General features: G+C 45.0%; 1 long non-coding RNA gene across 1 annotated transcript; it reads left to right on the top strand.

The window, feature by feature from the left end:
- Positions 1 to 5,023: 5,023 nt before the first annotated feature.
- Positions 5,024 to 8,362, top strand: LOC143942748 (uncharacterized). The gene is made up of 3 exons (XR_013264828.1): positions 5,024 to 5,144; positions 6,742 to 6,794; positions 7,995 to 8,362. It is a non-coding gene; the product is annotated as an uncharacterized LOC143942748 (long non-coding RNA).
- The last annotated feature ends 8,097 nt before the right edge of the window (positions 8,363 to 16,459 follow it).

The following is a 16,459-nucleotide window of genomic DNA, read 5'->3' as shown; positions in this document are numbered from 1 at the left end:
GCCCCCCCCCCCCCCCCCCGGACCCCTGGGAGCAGGCTTGTCAGGATTCTGTTAATGGAAGTTCCGAACAAGTCTGTTAACGTGAACAGATGCAGCTGGGACCCAAGAATTTTCTTCAGGACAAAAGCCCTTCCAGGCCACCAGATACTGGACAGCATTCCTTACTTTTCTAGAATCCAGAATACGTTCTTCCTCATATTCTTCCTGTCCGTTGACCATGAGCGGAGGCTGAGATGAAACAAATGTATCCTTCTGAAGGGGTTTTAGAAGAGAAACATGAAAAAGGTTAGGGATCCTCAAGGAGGCAGGAAGTTGTAGGTTAACCTGGTGAATAACTTTGAAAGGCCCAATAAACCTAGGAGCCAGTTTCTGTGAGGGAACTTTGAGGGACAGATTTCTCATGGACAGCCAGAACCACCTATCCCCGAGCCTAAAGCGGTAGTAAACCCTCCCACATCAATATGATTTTCACAATATTATGAAAGACATGGAAATTAAGAATCAACTGATCACTTTGTATATATATATATATAAAATGTTTATCTTACTGCATACATCATACATGTTTATCTTGTCCACTTTTACTCAGCATATTAGCTGGCGCCATCTCCACTGTGGTCTTCCACGTCTGATTTGATCTGTATTTCCGCCCACAGTACATAATCATCTTGGTAATCCTGCGCATGCGCACTAATAACAAAATAGCCAAGCCTCTTCTTTGTTTCCGAGTTCTACGGAAAAGAGGCATAGCGCATGACAGCTTGCTCCAGAAACAAGGTAAGACAGAAGAAACAGTGACCATACCCTGGAGTGGGCTGAGTAAGCAGGAACATGTAATTTCACAAGTACTAGGGAAATAAATAATGATCTACATATATAAAACACATGTATAACAGTGTAAATTTGCTGTCCCCTCAAAATAACTCAACACACAGCCATTAATGTCTAAACCGCTGGCAAAAAAAGTGATTACGCCCCTAAGTGAAAATGTCCAAATTGGGCCCAAAGTGTCAATATTTTGTCAATATTTTGTGTGGCCGCCATTATTTTCCAGCACTGCCTTAACCCTCTCGGGCATGGAGGTCACCAGAGCTTCACAGGTCCCCACTGGAGTCCTCTTCCACTCCTCTATGACAACATCATGGAGCTGGTGGATGTTGGAGACCTTCCGTTCCTAAACCTCCATCTGTGGGATACCCCACAGATGCTCAATAGGGTTTGCTGAAGACAAGCAGACTAAGGACATGGATTACAGGAACCATGTCCTGTGGTCTGATGAGACCAAGATAAATGTATTTGGTGTCAGATGGTGACAAGCGTGTGTGGGGGCAACCAGGTGAGGAGGACAAAGACAAGTGTGTCCAGAGACCATGAAATGGGTCCAAAATGACAGATTGCTCCCCTGCCCCTTTTACCCCAAAATGGGTCCAAAATTTCACCCACGGCCCTTTTATCCTGAAATGGGTGCAAAATGACACAAAATCGCACCCCCGGCCCTTTTATGCTGAAATGGGTCCAAAATGCTACAAAATCGCACCCCCGGCCCTTTTACCCCAAAAAGGGTCCAAAATGACACAAAATCGCCCCCTGGCCCTTTTACCCCAAAAAGGGTCTAAAATGACCAAAATTGCACCCCCGGCCATTTTATCCCAAAATGGGTCCATAATGACCAAAATTTAACCCCGGCCCTTTTACCCCAAAAAGGGTCCAAAATGACAAAAAATCGCACCCCCGGTCCTTTTACCCCAAAATGGCTCCAAAATGACAACAAAATCGCCCCCTGGCCCTTTTACCCCAAAAAGGGTCTAAAATGACCAAAATTGCACCCCCGGCCATTTTATCCCAAAATGGGTCCAAAATGACACAAAATCGCACCCCCAGCCTTTTTACCCCAAAAAGGTTATAAAATGACCAAAATTGCACCCCCGGCCCTTTTATCCCAAAAAGGGTCCAAAATGCTACAAAATCGAACCCCCGCCTTTTTATCCCAAAATGGGTCCAAAAATAACCAAAATTGCACCCCCGGCCCTTTTATCCTGAAATGGGTCCAAAATGACCAAAATTGCACCCCCACCCCTATTACCCCAAAATGGGTCAAAAATGACCAAAATTGCACCCCCGGCCCTTTTACCCCAAAATGGGTCCAAAATGACCAAAATTGCACCCCCGGCCCTTTACCCCAAAAAGAGTCTAAAATGACCAAAATTGCACCCCCGGTCCTTTTATCCCAAAATGGGCCTAAAAATGACCAAAATTGCACCCCCGGCCCTTTTATCCTGAAATGGGTCCAAAATGACACAAAATCGCAACTCCGGCCCTTTTATCCCAAAATGACACAAAATCTCACCACCGACCCTTTTACCCCCAAAAAGTCTAAAATGACCATAATTGCACCCCCAGCCCTTTTATCCCAAAATGGATCCAAAATAACACAAATTTAACCCCGGCCCTTTTATCCCAAATTGGGTCCAAAATGACACAAAATCGCACCCCCAGCCTTTTTACCCCAAAAAGGGTCTAAAATGACCAAAATTGCACCCCCGGCCCTTTTATCCCAAAAAGGGTCTAAAATGCTACAAAATCGAACCCCGGCCCTTTTATCCCAAAATGGGTCCAAAAATAACCAAAATTTAACCCCGGCCCTTTTTTCCCAAAATGGGTCCAAAATGACCAAAATCGCACCCCCTGCCCTTTTACCCCAAAAAGGGTCTAAAATGACAAAAATTGCACCCCCGGCCCTTTTACCTCAAAAAGGGTCCAAAATGCTACAAAATCGCACCCCCGGCCCTTTTATCCCAAAATGGGTCCAAAATGCTACAAAATCGCACCCCCGGCCCTTTTACCCCAAAAAGGGTCCAAAATGACAAAAAATCGCACCCCCGGTCCTTTTACCCCAAAAAGGGTCTAAAATTACCAAAATTGCACCCCCGGCCATTTTATCCCAAAATGGGTCCATAATGACCAAAATTTAACCCCGGCCCTTTTACCCCAAAATGGGTCCAAAATGACCAAAATTGCACCCCCGGCCCTTTACCCCAAAAAGAGTCTAAAATTACCAAAATTGCACCCCCGGTCCTTTTATCCCGAAATGGGCCTAAAAATAACCAAAATTGAACCCCCGGCCCTTTTATCCTGAAATGGGTCCAAAATGACACAAAATCGCAACTCCAGCCCTTTTATCCCAAAATGACACAAAATCTCACTACCGACCCTTTTACCCCAAAAAAGTCTAAAATGACCATAATTGCACCCCCAGCCCTTTTATCCCAAAATGGATCCAAAATAACACAAATTTAACCCCGGCCCTTTTATCCCAAATTGGGTCCAAAATGACACAAAATCGCACCCCCAGCCTTTTTACCCCAAAAAGGGTATAAAATGACCAAAATTGCACCCCCGGCCCTTTTATCCCAAAAAGGGTCTAAAATGCTACAAAATCGAACCCGGGCCCTTTTATCCCAAAATGGGTCCAAAAATAACCAAAATTGCACCCCCGGCCCTTTTATCCCAAAATTGGTGCAAAATGACCAAAATTGCACCCCCACCCCTTTTACCCCAAAATGGGTCCAAAATGACAAATTGCACCCCCGGCCCTTTTACCCCAAAAAGGGTCCAAAATGACCAAAATTGCACCCCCGGTCCTTTTACCCCAAAATGGCTCCAATATGACACAAAATCGCCCCCCTGGCCCTTTTACCCCAAAAAGGGTCTAAAATGACCAAAATTGCAACCCGGCCCTTTTATCCCAAAATGGGTTCAAAATGACCAAAATTGCACCCCAACCCTTTTATCCAAAAATGGGTCCAAAATGACCAAAATTGCAGCTATAACTTCAGTCTTGATAAAACTAATCTGTATAGGAATAAAAACCTAAACTAATGCAGCCACCACTTTGGGAAAAAATTGGTGAGCTTTTTTTGGCTTTAGTACAGCTTAACACCACACTCACTGTGTGCAATTCTGTAGGAGATAAAGTTAGTTGCCAGTCAAGCTTATGGGTGTAACATGTTCCTCAATTTGTCACACGATAATGCCGCAGGGGACTAGGAAATCCCAATTTGAGTTAAACGCCTTAAAAAAAGTTACCCAATTAATTTTTTTTTTTACAAAAGCCAATCACATAGGCGGAACAATCGCCTATGTTTTAAGTTTCTCTTTAAATGAGGCACCCAGGGTCTGAGACCTTGCATGTTGTCCTGTGCTCCACTGAATGTAAAGCAATGCACATCGCACTGCATTACATTCTTTCCTGGCCTTGACGGCTCGGTAAATTGTCAGTGGGGCCTGGAAGAGTGATGTCACTTATGAGTCAGCAGCAAGAAGGGGACAGCAGATGGGCATCTATGCCAGTCTCAGGCCCACAGATCATCAAATGGAGCCTGGGGTATGTGGGGTGTAGAGCATTTTTGTGGCAGCTCAAGCACCAGGATTCAGTGGGGGTGGGTTTTTTATTTCTACCTGACGCCTGGGGTTCCCTTAATCATGAAGTATGGAGGCTGCCATTGCTCAAGTCTGTGGGTTTGTTCTGTCTCTCTGTTGCTTTGGCCTCAACACTTTGAGTGTGACCTGAGAAATAGAAGATTCTGACAATTGCAGAATGCTTTCTTTTTGATTAACATTTTAAAGCCACATTAGCCAGGTAACAAGTCCATTAGTTCCTGTACTGTTCAGTAAGCCATAGCAAAGTGAAGCAAAACATCTTCACTATGCTCCCAGTATGGAATTATCTAGGGTGGTTTTATTTGTGTGTTTTTGGGACTAGGCATAGGAAGCCATAGAGGCTTCTATTGTGGTTTTCTCCTGAAAATTTCAGTTGCTTGGCTGTCATACTAATATTCTACACAAGTATGCAGAGACTTCTAGACTTTCATGATCTGCCCACTTGAGGGTGACCTGAAACACATGAAGCCAGGTGTTGAGCAGAACAGCAGGTCAATTTGGGTAGTCAGTGAGCCCCTTTCATTACTTTTTATAAACTTTAATAATCTCTATATATATAACCTTAACCTCAAACTTCTATCTTTTGTAGACATGTTGACATTAACAACTTGGTTTCTATTGGAAGCCTTGACCACTTCAAGTTGACGGCTGAACACTTCAAGCATGATGGAATCCCTTCTATTGTCCTGCAGCATTTGTGGATGGTGGGTACCAAAACTCATTAAGGATGAAGGCCTACCTTGGTTTGCTAGGTTTCACCAGAGTTCTGAGCTTTTGTTCGAACTCTTGGCTTGGGTTAGCCACACTGTGGACCCACAAATGAATTTAGGATACGAGTCTACCTTGGTTTGCTAGGTTTTACCAGAGTTCTGAGCTTTTATTCGAACTCTTGGCTTGGGTTAGCCACACTGTGGACCCACAAATGAATTTAGGATACTAGTCTAGCTTGGTTTGCTAGGTTTCAGCAGGGTTATGAGCTTTTAATCATAACCCTTAGATGTTGGGGTCTAAGAGCAAAGTACTTGTTCAGTTGGAAGTCCCTGGGTAGAAATTTGCTCCTAGGTTGTGGGTTGAGCTTTGTCGGAGCAGGGCAGGGCACTGCAACACTGCTCCTTCAGACTCTGTTGGCCTCTTTAATCCACCTTTTGTGCTTACCTTGCAGGTTATCGGTTTCTAGAAGCTTCTTTCTGCCATATACGGGGATAGATGGCTGAGCATTTATTTTACTCTAAAACCTCTTGGGAAAGTCTCCAGAGAGCCCCTGCTCTCTGCAAGTAAAAGGGTCTGCTGTTCTGAGACTGTCTTGCCTTTCCTATTGTGAGCTATGATTGGGAAACTGGGCTGGTCGATGGGCTTCTCTGTAGCAGAGGGCTTGGAGACTGGGCCAGTCTCAGTCCTTGCTTGATTGAGGGCGAGTGCCCAGCTCTTCATGAAGGTCAGTTCTAGGGCTGATTCAGTCTTCTTGCCCTCTGCTGCAGTGCGGCTTGGAAGTTGGTCTAGGGACTCAATCATAGCTCATGATGCGACTGGGGGAATTCTTTGACTGCACATTCTTTCTTCCTGGGAATACAGAGTGTTGATTTGGAATGCTCCATGGTGTTTTTTGGTTAAAGTGTGAGGGCACCATACTAGAGTCAAGGAACACTTTGGACCAAGCCAACATCAATACTCTTATTCTTGGGTCAGACTTTTTGGTATTGTGTTAGACCTTTTCCCTTAAGGGCATAAGTGTTCTAACATGTGCCATTCCCATTTAACAAATAGGTTGAAATGGTTGGTCTTGCTGTGAAGCGCCACGAAGGCAGTTAAACAGATTGCGCACTTTTGTTCTCTGCGCACTTTTGTTCTCTGCGCACTTTTGTTCTCTGCGCACTTTCTCTGCGCACTTTCTCTGCGCACTTTGTCCTCTGCGCACTTTGTCCTCTTGTGGAGTATTTTCTTGTAGATCCCTGAAGCCTATTCTAGTGGTGGTTGTATACAATGCCAGTGATTCCCCTTTGCTGGTCATTTTATGCCCACCCTGATGCAGTGAAGAATGCAAATGTTCTGTTGGTTGCAGGCTTTGGTCTCATTAGCGCAGCTATTTATTTATTTAATCTGAGACACTGGAGCAGTTAAAGGAATTTTAAAAATATTGGTTGATTCACTGCTGGTTCTTCAAGAGCCCAGCCAGGAATGCATATTGTGGTTTTACAATGTCTGTCACATGCATGTGAGCCGGGCCTTGCAGTGGAGTTTGTTTACTTGTTTTAGAGGCCTTTTATCCTTTTGTGTTTTTAACGGTACCTCCATTTCATTCAGATGGCTGGCTGAGCAACACTGCTAGGTTCTGGCAAGACTGGTGTGGGAGATTGGTAAGCATCCATACATAATATTTCCAGGAAATCTTTGTAAAGGGTACAATGGTAAATGAAGGGTTTATATTTTGATCTGTCCTTTTAGACAATGCGCATAAGCTTAACAAAAGCATGGGGGGGGGGGGGGGGGGCAGGGCTGGACTGGAACAAAAATTTGGCCCTGGACTTCATCCAGACCGGCCCACTTAAATTGTGCAAACACGCAAAAAAAAGTATATAAACTGTACGCAATTGCGCAAAAAAGCCCCTAGAGAGCCCCCCTTACATCAGGGTCCCCAGAGAGCCCCTCCTTACATCTGGGTTCCCAGAGAGCCCCCCACTTACATCAGGGTCCCCATATAGCCTTCCCCTTACATCAGGGTCTCCAGAGAGCCCCTCTTACATCAGAGTCCCCAGAGATCATCCGCCTAACATCAGGGTCCCTAAAGAGCCAACCCCTTACATCTGGGTCCCCACAGAGCCCCCCCTTACATACGGGTCCACAGAGAGCCCCTCCTAATATCAGGGTCACCAGAAAGAGGGCAGGTAGTGGGCCAGGACCCTGTGGTTGGGGACTCCTGGACTGACTCGGGGCTATGGGCCACGGATTCGGGGCTATAGCCCCAAAAATCCCCCCCCCCAGGGATGCCACTGACTGTCACTGAAACCGGCCCACTGAGCCATTGGCCCACCGGGAAACTCCCTATAGTCCCTATGGCCAGTACATGCCTGGGGGGGGCAGAGGGTTGGGGGTTTTTGGCAAGTGTCTGGTCCATATGCTCTCTTCCATTCAGAATCTTTATAAATGGTCAATACTGGCTTTCTGCAGGTCATTTATGGAAACCCTATGGCTGGAAATGGATTGCATACAGACTATAGAAGGGCTAAGCCAACATTGGCACTATTCAATTTCCATCAGCATCTGGTATAATGAACCTTTTTTACACTTTGCCTATCCTTGATAAGTTGATGGAGATGTCCAGGAACTGTTATGTTTAGGAGGGGTCTGAATATACACTGTACCAAAGTGGGGAGAGCATGTAGGAATTAAGAAAGTTGGGTGGCTTTTAAATATTACTGGTTGACCTTCCTAAGCTATGCGATATTAATGGCAACATTTAACGAATTTAAAAGTAGGTGTAATGCAAATGTGGCTGGAAATGTACTTTCAAATCTTTTGTCTCTAACACTATACCTTTCCTCCTTTTTGTTTTTTAGCTGTTGTCTACAACTTTTGCTACTATACTTGGAGTGTTCGTTTGCAAGCAAGGCCGAGGTGAACTTCAATCATCCCAGAGACCTCATTTTATCACTTAATCTGATTTCTTCTTCTTTAACTTGCTTTTTATTTTTTATTCTGTGGTGGTATTGGTCCAGTGACGGTGAACCTTGGCACCCCAGATGTGACTACATTTCCCATGATGCTTGTGTGTAGTTGAGCATTATGGGAAATGTAGTTCCAAAACATCTGAAATGCAAAGGTTCCCAATCACTATTGGGCAGTAGCCTTTCTGATTTGCTTAAAGGGCCAGCGTCTTCTGATTGCAATGTGAAATAAAAACAATTGTACATGGCTAAAGAATAAATGTTGATATGATTATTAAACATGAGAAATGTCGTCCATTCTTTACTATGTTTCTACTAGATGGGTAGTGTGCTTGTACTTAGATTACATGGTAATTAAATCCTATAAAGACAAGCAAAGGTGGTTCCTTCCCCCTCAATTAACTTTGTAAAATGTACAACTTTAACATCGTTTTTTCTTTTTACACTTTCATTAGACTTCACTGGTACAGAATGAGAGCATGCACATATTAAAACATCATTTTATTCCAGTTTGGTTAAAATTCACATTTGCATGACCTTTAAATGTTATATCAACTACCCTGCAGGATAACCTAACATACAATACATAGGCCAAGTATTCTCATATGGCCTGGTGATGGTGGATCCCTTAAAGTCAATGTGTTTTGTCAATTAGCAAGACTGGTTAAGGATCATACAGGCAGGTAACCAATCCTAATAAACCTCATAGGATCAATGTACAAGCAGATGACATACAAATTCATGAATGTTCATTGACTACCTCATGTGCCCGTGTAGGACGGGCATCATTCTAAAAGGACACACCAGTGCAGCCTGTTTCTGGTGTTGATGTGCAGTGAGATCACTGCTGGGGACAGATTACTGATCCATTGTACTGGGCCACTGATTGACCTTGAAATGATGTGATTGCTGTCTACTCCGATGCCAGTGCTGCCAACCATTGTCTGATCACCACCATAGCAATACAATACCAGAGCTGCCACATCAGTCTCCAAACCCACCAGTGTGAGACGGTAACAGTGTCCGATTTCTGCCACATTACTCTCCAATAGGGATGAGCTTGGTGTTCGGCGAAGCCAGAACTCTGTGGGCGGTTCACGCCAAATTCGCGTGGCACTCACGGCCCACAATGCACTGTGCCATCGCAGTGCATTGCTGGCTCATGATTGGCCAATCACAGTGCCGGCAGCGAGGAAAGTCATGATTGGCCACAAGCAGGATGCCTGTGGCCTATCGTATTTCAGGCTGTGTAGTACACGCCCCACACGATATAAGGCCGCCAGCGCGGCGGCCTTGTGTAGTAGTGTTGGCGTCTGCAGGAGTTAGTGGGCGTTCTCTGTATCTTCAACTCAGTATAAACGTCCGTTATCCACAGATTTTAGCGTTCTTGCTCTTCTGTAATAGAGCTTTCAGCCATCTGCACAGGAGTTTCTGGGTGTTGTCTGTGACCTGAGTGCAGTATACACCTGTATCTACCTATTTTGCTCTTCTCTAATTGAGTCATCTGCAGGAGTTAGTGGGTGTTGTGCCTCCAGCACAGTATACACTACCCAATTGCTGGTTTTCCCATCAGGCCATTACCATGTCTGGAAGGCCAACAAGGCGAGGAAGACAGGCACGAGCCGATAGAGCCTGCTTGCCCTCTTTTGTGTCCAGAGACCATGAAATGGGTCCAAAATGACAAATTGCACCCCCTGCCCGCTTTCCCTAAAAAGGGTCCAAAATGTCTCCCTCTGCCCTTTTACTCCGAAATAGGTCCAAAATGACACAAATTGCACCCTGGCCCTTTTTACCCCAAAATAGGTCCTAAATGACCAGAATGGCACCCTCGGGCCTTTTACCCCAAAATGGGTTAAAAATGACCAATTTCACCCCCGGCCCTTTTCTCCTGAAATGGGTCCAAAATAACCAAAATTGAACCTCCGGCCCTTTTACCCCGAAATGGGTCCAAAATGACACAAAATCGCACCCCCGGCCATTTGATCACAAAATGGGTCCAAAATGACACAAAATCGCAGCCCTGGCCCTTTTATCCCAAAATGGGTCTAAAATTACCAAAATTGCACTCCCGGCCATTAAATCCTAAAAATGATCCAAAATGCTACAAAATCACACCCCCGGCCCTTTTACCCTAAAAAGGTGCAAAATTGCACCCCCATTCCTTATATCCTAAAAAGGGTCCAAAATGCTTCAAAATCGCACCCCTGGCCCTTTTACCCCAAAATGTGTCCAAAATGACCAAAATTGCACCCCCGGCCCTTTTATCCCAAAATGAATCCAAAATGACACAATCACACCCCCGGCCCTTTTACCCCAAAAAGAGTCTAAAATGACCAAAATTGCACTTCCGGCCCTTTTATCTGGAAATGGGTCCAAAATGACCAAAATTGCACCCCGGCCCTTTTATCCTAAAAAAGGGTCCAAAATGCCATAAAATTGCACCCCCGGCCCTTTTATCCAAAAATGGGTCCAAAGTGACCAAAATTGCACCCCCGGACCTTTTATACAAAAATGGGTCCAAAATGACCAAAATTGCATCCACGGACCTTTCATCCCAAAATGGGCTAAAAAAAGACCAAGATTGCACCCCTGGCCCTTTTATCCCAAAAAGGGGTTCAAAATGACCAAAATTGCACCCCCAACCCTTTTATCCAATAATGGGTTCAAAATTACCAAAATTGCACCCCCGGATCTTTTATCCAAAAAGGGGTTCAAAATGACCAAAATTGCACCCCCGGCCCTTTTATCCAAAAATGTACTAAAAAAGACCAAAATTGCACCCCCTGAACTTTTACCCCGAAAAGGCTCCAAAATGACAAAAAATTGCACCCCCGGCCCTTTTATCCCAGAAAGGGTCCAAAATGACCGAAATTGCACCCCCGTTCCTTTTATCCCAAAAAGGGTCCAAAATTACACAAAATTGCACCCCCGGCCCTTTTATCCCAAAAAGGGTCCAAAATGACACAAAATTGCACCCCAGCCCTTTTATCCCAAAATGGGTCCAAAATTACCAAAATTGCACCCCCAGCCCTTTTATCCCAAAATGGGTCCAAAATTACCAAAATTGCACCCCCAGCCCTTTTATCCCAAAATGCGTCAAAAATTACCAAAATTGCACCCCCTGCCCTATTACCCCAAAATGGGTCTAAAATGACACAAAATCGCACCCCTGGCCCTTTTATGCTGAAATGGGTCCAAAATGACCAAAATTGCACCCCGGCCCTTTTATCCCAAAATTGGTCCAAAATGACCGAAATTGCACCCCAGGTCCTTTTATCCCAAAATGGGTCTAAAATGACACAAAATCGTACCCCCGGGCCTTTTACTCCGAAATGGGTCCAAAATGACACAAAATCGAACCCCGGCCCTTTTATCCCAAAATTGGTCCAAAATGACCAAAATTGCACCCCCGGATCTTTTATCCAAAAATGTACTAAAAAAGACCAAAATTGCACCCCCTGAACTTTTACCCCGAAAAGGCTCCAAAATGACAAAAAATTGCACCCCCGGCCCTTTTATCCCAGAAAGGGTCCAAAATGACCAAAATTGCACCCCCGGCCCTTTTATCCCAAAATGGGTCTAAATTGACCAAAATTGCACCCCCAGCCCTTTTACCCCGAAAAGGGTCCAAAATTACCAAAATTGCACCCCCGGCCCTTTTATCCCAAAATGGGTCTAAAATGCTACAAAATCGCACCCCAGCCCTTTTATCCCAAAAATGGTCCAAAATGACCGAAATTGCACCCCCGTTCCTTTTATCCCAAAAAGGGTCCAAAATTACACAAAATTGCACCCCCGGCCCTTTTATCCCAAAAAGGCTCCAAAATGACAAAAAATTGCACCCCAGCCCTTTTACCCCGAAAAGGGTCTAAAATTACCAAAATTGCACCCCCAGCCCTTTTATCCCAAAATGGGTCCAAAATTACCAAAATTGCACCCCCAGCCCTTTTATCCCAAAATGCGTCAAAAATTACCAAAATTGCACCCCCTGCCCTATTACCCCAAAATGGGTCTAAAATGACACAAAATCGCACCCCTGGCCCTTTTATGCTGAAATGGGTCCAAAATGACCAAAATTGCACCCCGGCCCTTGTATCCCAAAATGGGTGCAAAATGACACAAAATCGCACCCCAGCCCTTTTATCCCAAAATTGGTCCAAAATGACCGAAATTGCACCCCAGGTCCTTTTATCCCAAAATGGGTCTAAAATGACACAAAATCGTACCCCCGGGCCTTTTACTCCGAAATGGGTCCAAAATGACACAAAATCGAACCCCGGCCCTTTTATCCCAAAATTGGTCCAAAATGACCGAAATTGCACCCCAGGTCCTTTTATCCCAAAATGGGTGCAAAATGACACAAAATCGCACCCCCGGCCCTTTTATCCTAAAATTATGTACAAAATGACAAAAAATCGCACCCCCGGCCCTTTTATCCTAGAAAGGGTCTAAAATGCTACAAAATCGCACCCCAGCCCTTTTATCCCAAAATTGGTCCAAAATGACCGAAATTGCCCCCCCCCCCGTTCCTTTTATCCCAAAATGGGACCAAAATGACAAATTGCACCCCCAGCCCCTTTATCCCAAAATGAGTCCAAAATGACACAAAATCGCACCCCCGGGCCTTTTACTCCGAAATGGGTCCAAAATGACACAAAATCGCACCCCTGGCCCTTTTATCCCGAAAAGTGTCTAAAATGACCAAAATTGCACCCCAGGTCCTTTTATCCCAAAATGGGTCTAAAATTACACAAAATCGCACCCCTGGCCCTTTTATCCCGAAAAGTGTCCAAAATTACCAAAATTGCACCCCCGGCCCTTTTATCCCAAAATGGGTGCAAAATGACCAAAATTGCACCCCCGGCTCTTTTACCCCAAAAAGGGTCCAAAATGACCAAAATTGCACCCCGGCCCTTTTATGCTGAAATGGGTCCAAAATGACCAAAATTACACCCCCAGCCCTTTTACCCCGAAAAGGCTCCAAAATGACAAAAAATTGCACCCCCAGCCCTTTTACCCCGAAAAGGGTCTAAAAATGCCCAAAATTGCACCCCCGGACCTTTTATCCCAAAATGGGTCCAAAATGACACAAAATCGCACCCCGGCCCTTTTATCCCAAAATGACAAAAAATCGTACCCCCGGCCCGTTTATCCCGAAAAGGGTCTAAAATTACCAAAATTGCACCCCAAACCCTTTACCCCGAAAAGGGTCTAAAATGACCAAAATTGCACCCCGGCCCTTTTATCTTAAAAATGGTCCAAAATGCTACAAAATCGCACCCCCGGGCCCTTTTTCCCGAAAAAGGGTCCAAAATGCTACAAAATCGCACCCCCGGGCCCTTTTTCCCGAAAAAGGGTCTAAAATGACACAAAATCGCACCCGCGGCCCTTTTACCGCAAAAAGCGTTTAAAATTACCAAAATTGCACCCCGGCCCTTTTACCCTAAAAATGATCCAAAATGACCAAAATTGCACCCCGGCCCTTTTACCCCAAAATGGATCCAAAATTTCCAAAATTGCATCCCCGGCCCTTTTATCCCAAAATGGGTCTAAAATTACACAAAATCGCACCCCAGCCCTTTTATCCTAAAAAGGGTCCAAAATGCTACAAAATCGCACCCCCCAGCCCTTTTACCCCAAAATGGGTCAAAAATTTCCAAAATTGCTCCCCCGGCCCTATTACTCCAAAATGGGTCTAAAATTCTACAAAATCGCACCCCCGGCTCTTTTATCCTAGAAAGGGTCTAAAATGCTACAAAATCGCAACTCCCAGCCCTTTTATCCCAAAATTGGTCCAAAATGACAAAAAATCGCACCCCTGGCCCTTTTACCCCAAAAGGGGTCCAAAATGACCAAAATTGCACCCCTGGCCCTTTTACTCCAAAAGGGGTGCAAAATGACCGAAATTGCACCCCAGGTCCTTTTATCCCAAAATGGGTCTAAAATGACACAAAATCGCACCCTCGGCCCTTTTATGCTGAAATGGGTCCAAAATGACCAAAATTGCACCTCCGGCCCTTTTACCCCAAAATGGGTCCAGAATTGCACCCCGTCACTTTTATCCTGAAATGGGTCCAAAATGACCTAAATCGCACCCCCGGCCCTTGCATCTCAAAATGGGTGCAAAATGCTACAAAATCGCACCCCCGGCCCTTTTACTCCAAAAAGGGTCCAAAATGACCAAAATTGCACCCCCGGCACTATTACCCCAAAATGGGTCTAAAATGACACAAAATTGCACCCCCCGGGCCCTTTTACCCAAAAAAAATGTCTAAAATGACCAAAATCGCACCCCCGGCCCTTTTATCCTAAAAAGTGTCCAAAATCCTACAAAATTGCACCCCAGCCCTTTTATCCTAAAAAGGGTCCAAAATGCTACCAAATCGTACCCCCGGCCCTTTTACCCCAACTGGGTCTACTGGGGCTGCTTATTATGAGGGGCTCCCACCATCCCTGTGCTGTGCTGACTTCCTCCTGTGGCTGTACCTCTGCTGTGCATATTATAAGGGGCTCCCACCATCCCTGTGCTATGCTCATTATGAGGGGCTCCCACCATCCCTGTGCTATGCTGACTTCCTCCTGGGGCTGCTCACGGTGCTGGTGTGAGTGCTTTATATCACGGTGCTGCTGTCAGATGACTCTATCACGGTGCAGGTGTCATTGCTGTATGTCACGCTGCTGGTGATCATCTCCTGCACCCTCTTCTTTGCCTACCCTGACCTTCCCTCTCCTCCATTGCCTTCATGCGCTCCACAGTCCTGAATTGTCACAACAATTTCACATATAAAAAAAGAATGCTTGTAGTTGTCGATCCCAGATTCACCTCATACATGTGTTATGTCATTGGCCATGTGGTGGGACTATGTTTGCACAGCTATTAATTATTTTGTGGCTGCAAATTTGACCTGTAGGTTTGCGAAGTTCGCCTCCCATTGAAGTCAATGGGGCCCGCCGCGAACGTTCCGGTTCGCGAACTATCGGCCGTGTTCGTGGTCCGCGTTCGCAAAACGTCCCGTCGGAAGTTTGTCCATCACTATTCCTAACACTGTCCTGAGGAAGTGAGAAAAATGAAGGTGACACAACAATGTTTATAATCTATGTATATCTGGCAATATATGAGCCTTTTCCCCCCTAGTGCCCCATGTTGAGACAGCTATATCCATACCTCCCAACTTTTTGAGATGGGAATGAGGGACACCTATTAGCAAAAGTATGTAGGCAAAGGGAACACACCCCTTGCCACACCTTTTAAGAAGAGTTATACAAAAAAAATTATTAGTTAAACCCAAAGGTGCTTTTTTTACCACTATTATATCTTTATATTGGTCTTTGAAATCTACAAATTCTGCAATTTAAAAACTGGATACAAGATTTAGCACTGGGAAACACTTTTTAACCACTTGCTTACTGGGCACTTAAACCCCCCTCCTGCCCAGATCAATTTTCAGCTTTCGGTGCTCTCACACTTTCAATGACAATTACTCAGTCATACAACACTGTACCCAAATGAATAAAATTGTTTTGTATGCAATAAAGCTGATTCACTTTTACTAAAGTTACAGAGTTTCGTTTTCATATCGACCATCGCCCAAAACTAAACTAAATACAAATCACCTCTTTTATTTGCCCTCCCCTAAGTTACAAATTTTAATTTCACATCAATCATCACTCAAAACGAAACTTTATATAAACCACCACTTTTCTTTTGCCCGCCCCTAACCTGTTATATATATATAGAGAGAGTGTGCCATAGACCAGCCTCTCTGGCACATCCACTGACGACGATCGACTAACCCATTCCACAGCAAGAAACGAAATGTCTAATTTCTACTTCTGGATCGTTGTGCTTCTGAACCTCAAGAACTGTAAGGATGTCTTCAGTTGTTCCTATAACAATGTCATGAAGGTGTATGTGTAGCCAAAATCAGAATTTATTTTGGATTGAGTAGGGTAGGGTTAAAACTGCTGCCAGTTCTTTTTTATTATCTGTGCGCCGGGGGGGGGGGGGGGGGATTTCCTTCCTTTTCTGTGCCAGAGATGCAACAGGATAGTTAGTGGAAATCACCCAAAGCAGGGGCGTTGCTGGGTCTACAAAAGATCTGGGACTAGAGCCCATAGCAGCGTAGTAAAGAAAGTCATACGAAAGTCATCAACAGAGAGCTGCTCCCTTAAAATCAAGGTCCCCAGAGAGCCCCCTTTATATTAGGGTCCTTAGAGAGCTGCCCCCTTAAATCAGGGTCCCCAGAGAACCTTCCCCTTAAAATCAGGGTCCCCAGAGAGCCTCCCCCTTAAAATCAGGGTCCCCAGAGAGCCTCCCCCTTGAAATCAGGGTCCCCAGAGAGCTTCCCACTTCCATC

This window comes from Lithobates pipiens, unplaced genomic scaffold (genome assembly GCF_037356315.1).
Source record: "Lithobates pipiens isolate NorthernLeopardFrog02 unplaced genomic scaffold, aLitPip1_a1.2 Scaffold_30, whole genome shotgun sequence".
Taxonomy (NCBI): Eukaryota; Metazoa; Chordata; class Amphibia; order Anura; family Ranidae; genus Lithobates; species Lithobates pipiens.
Note: the sequence above shows the minus strand (reverse complement) of the source record. Positions and strands in the feature narration are given on the sequence as shown.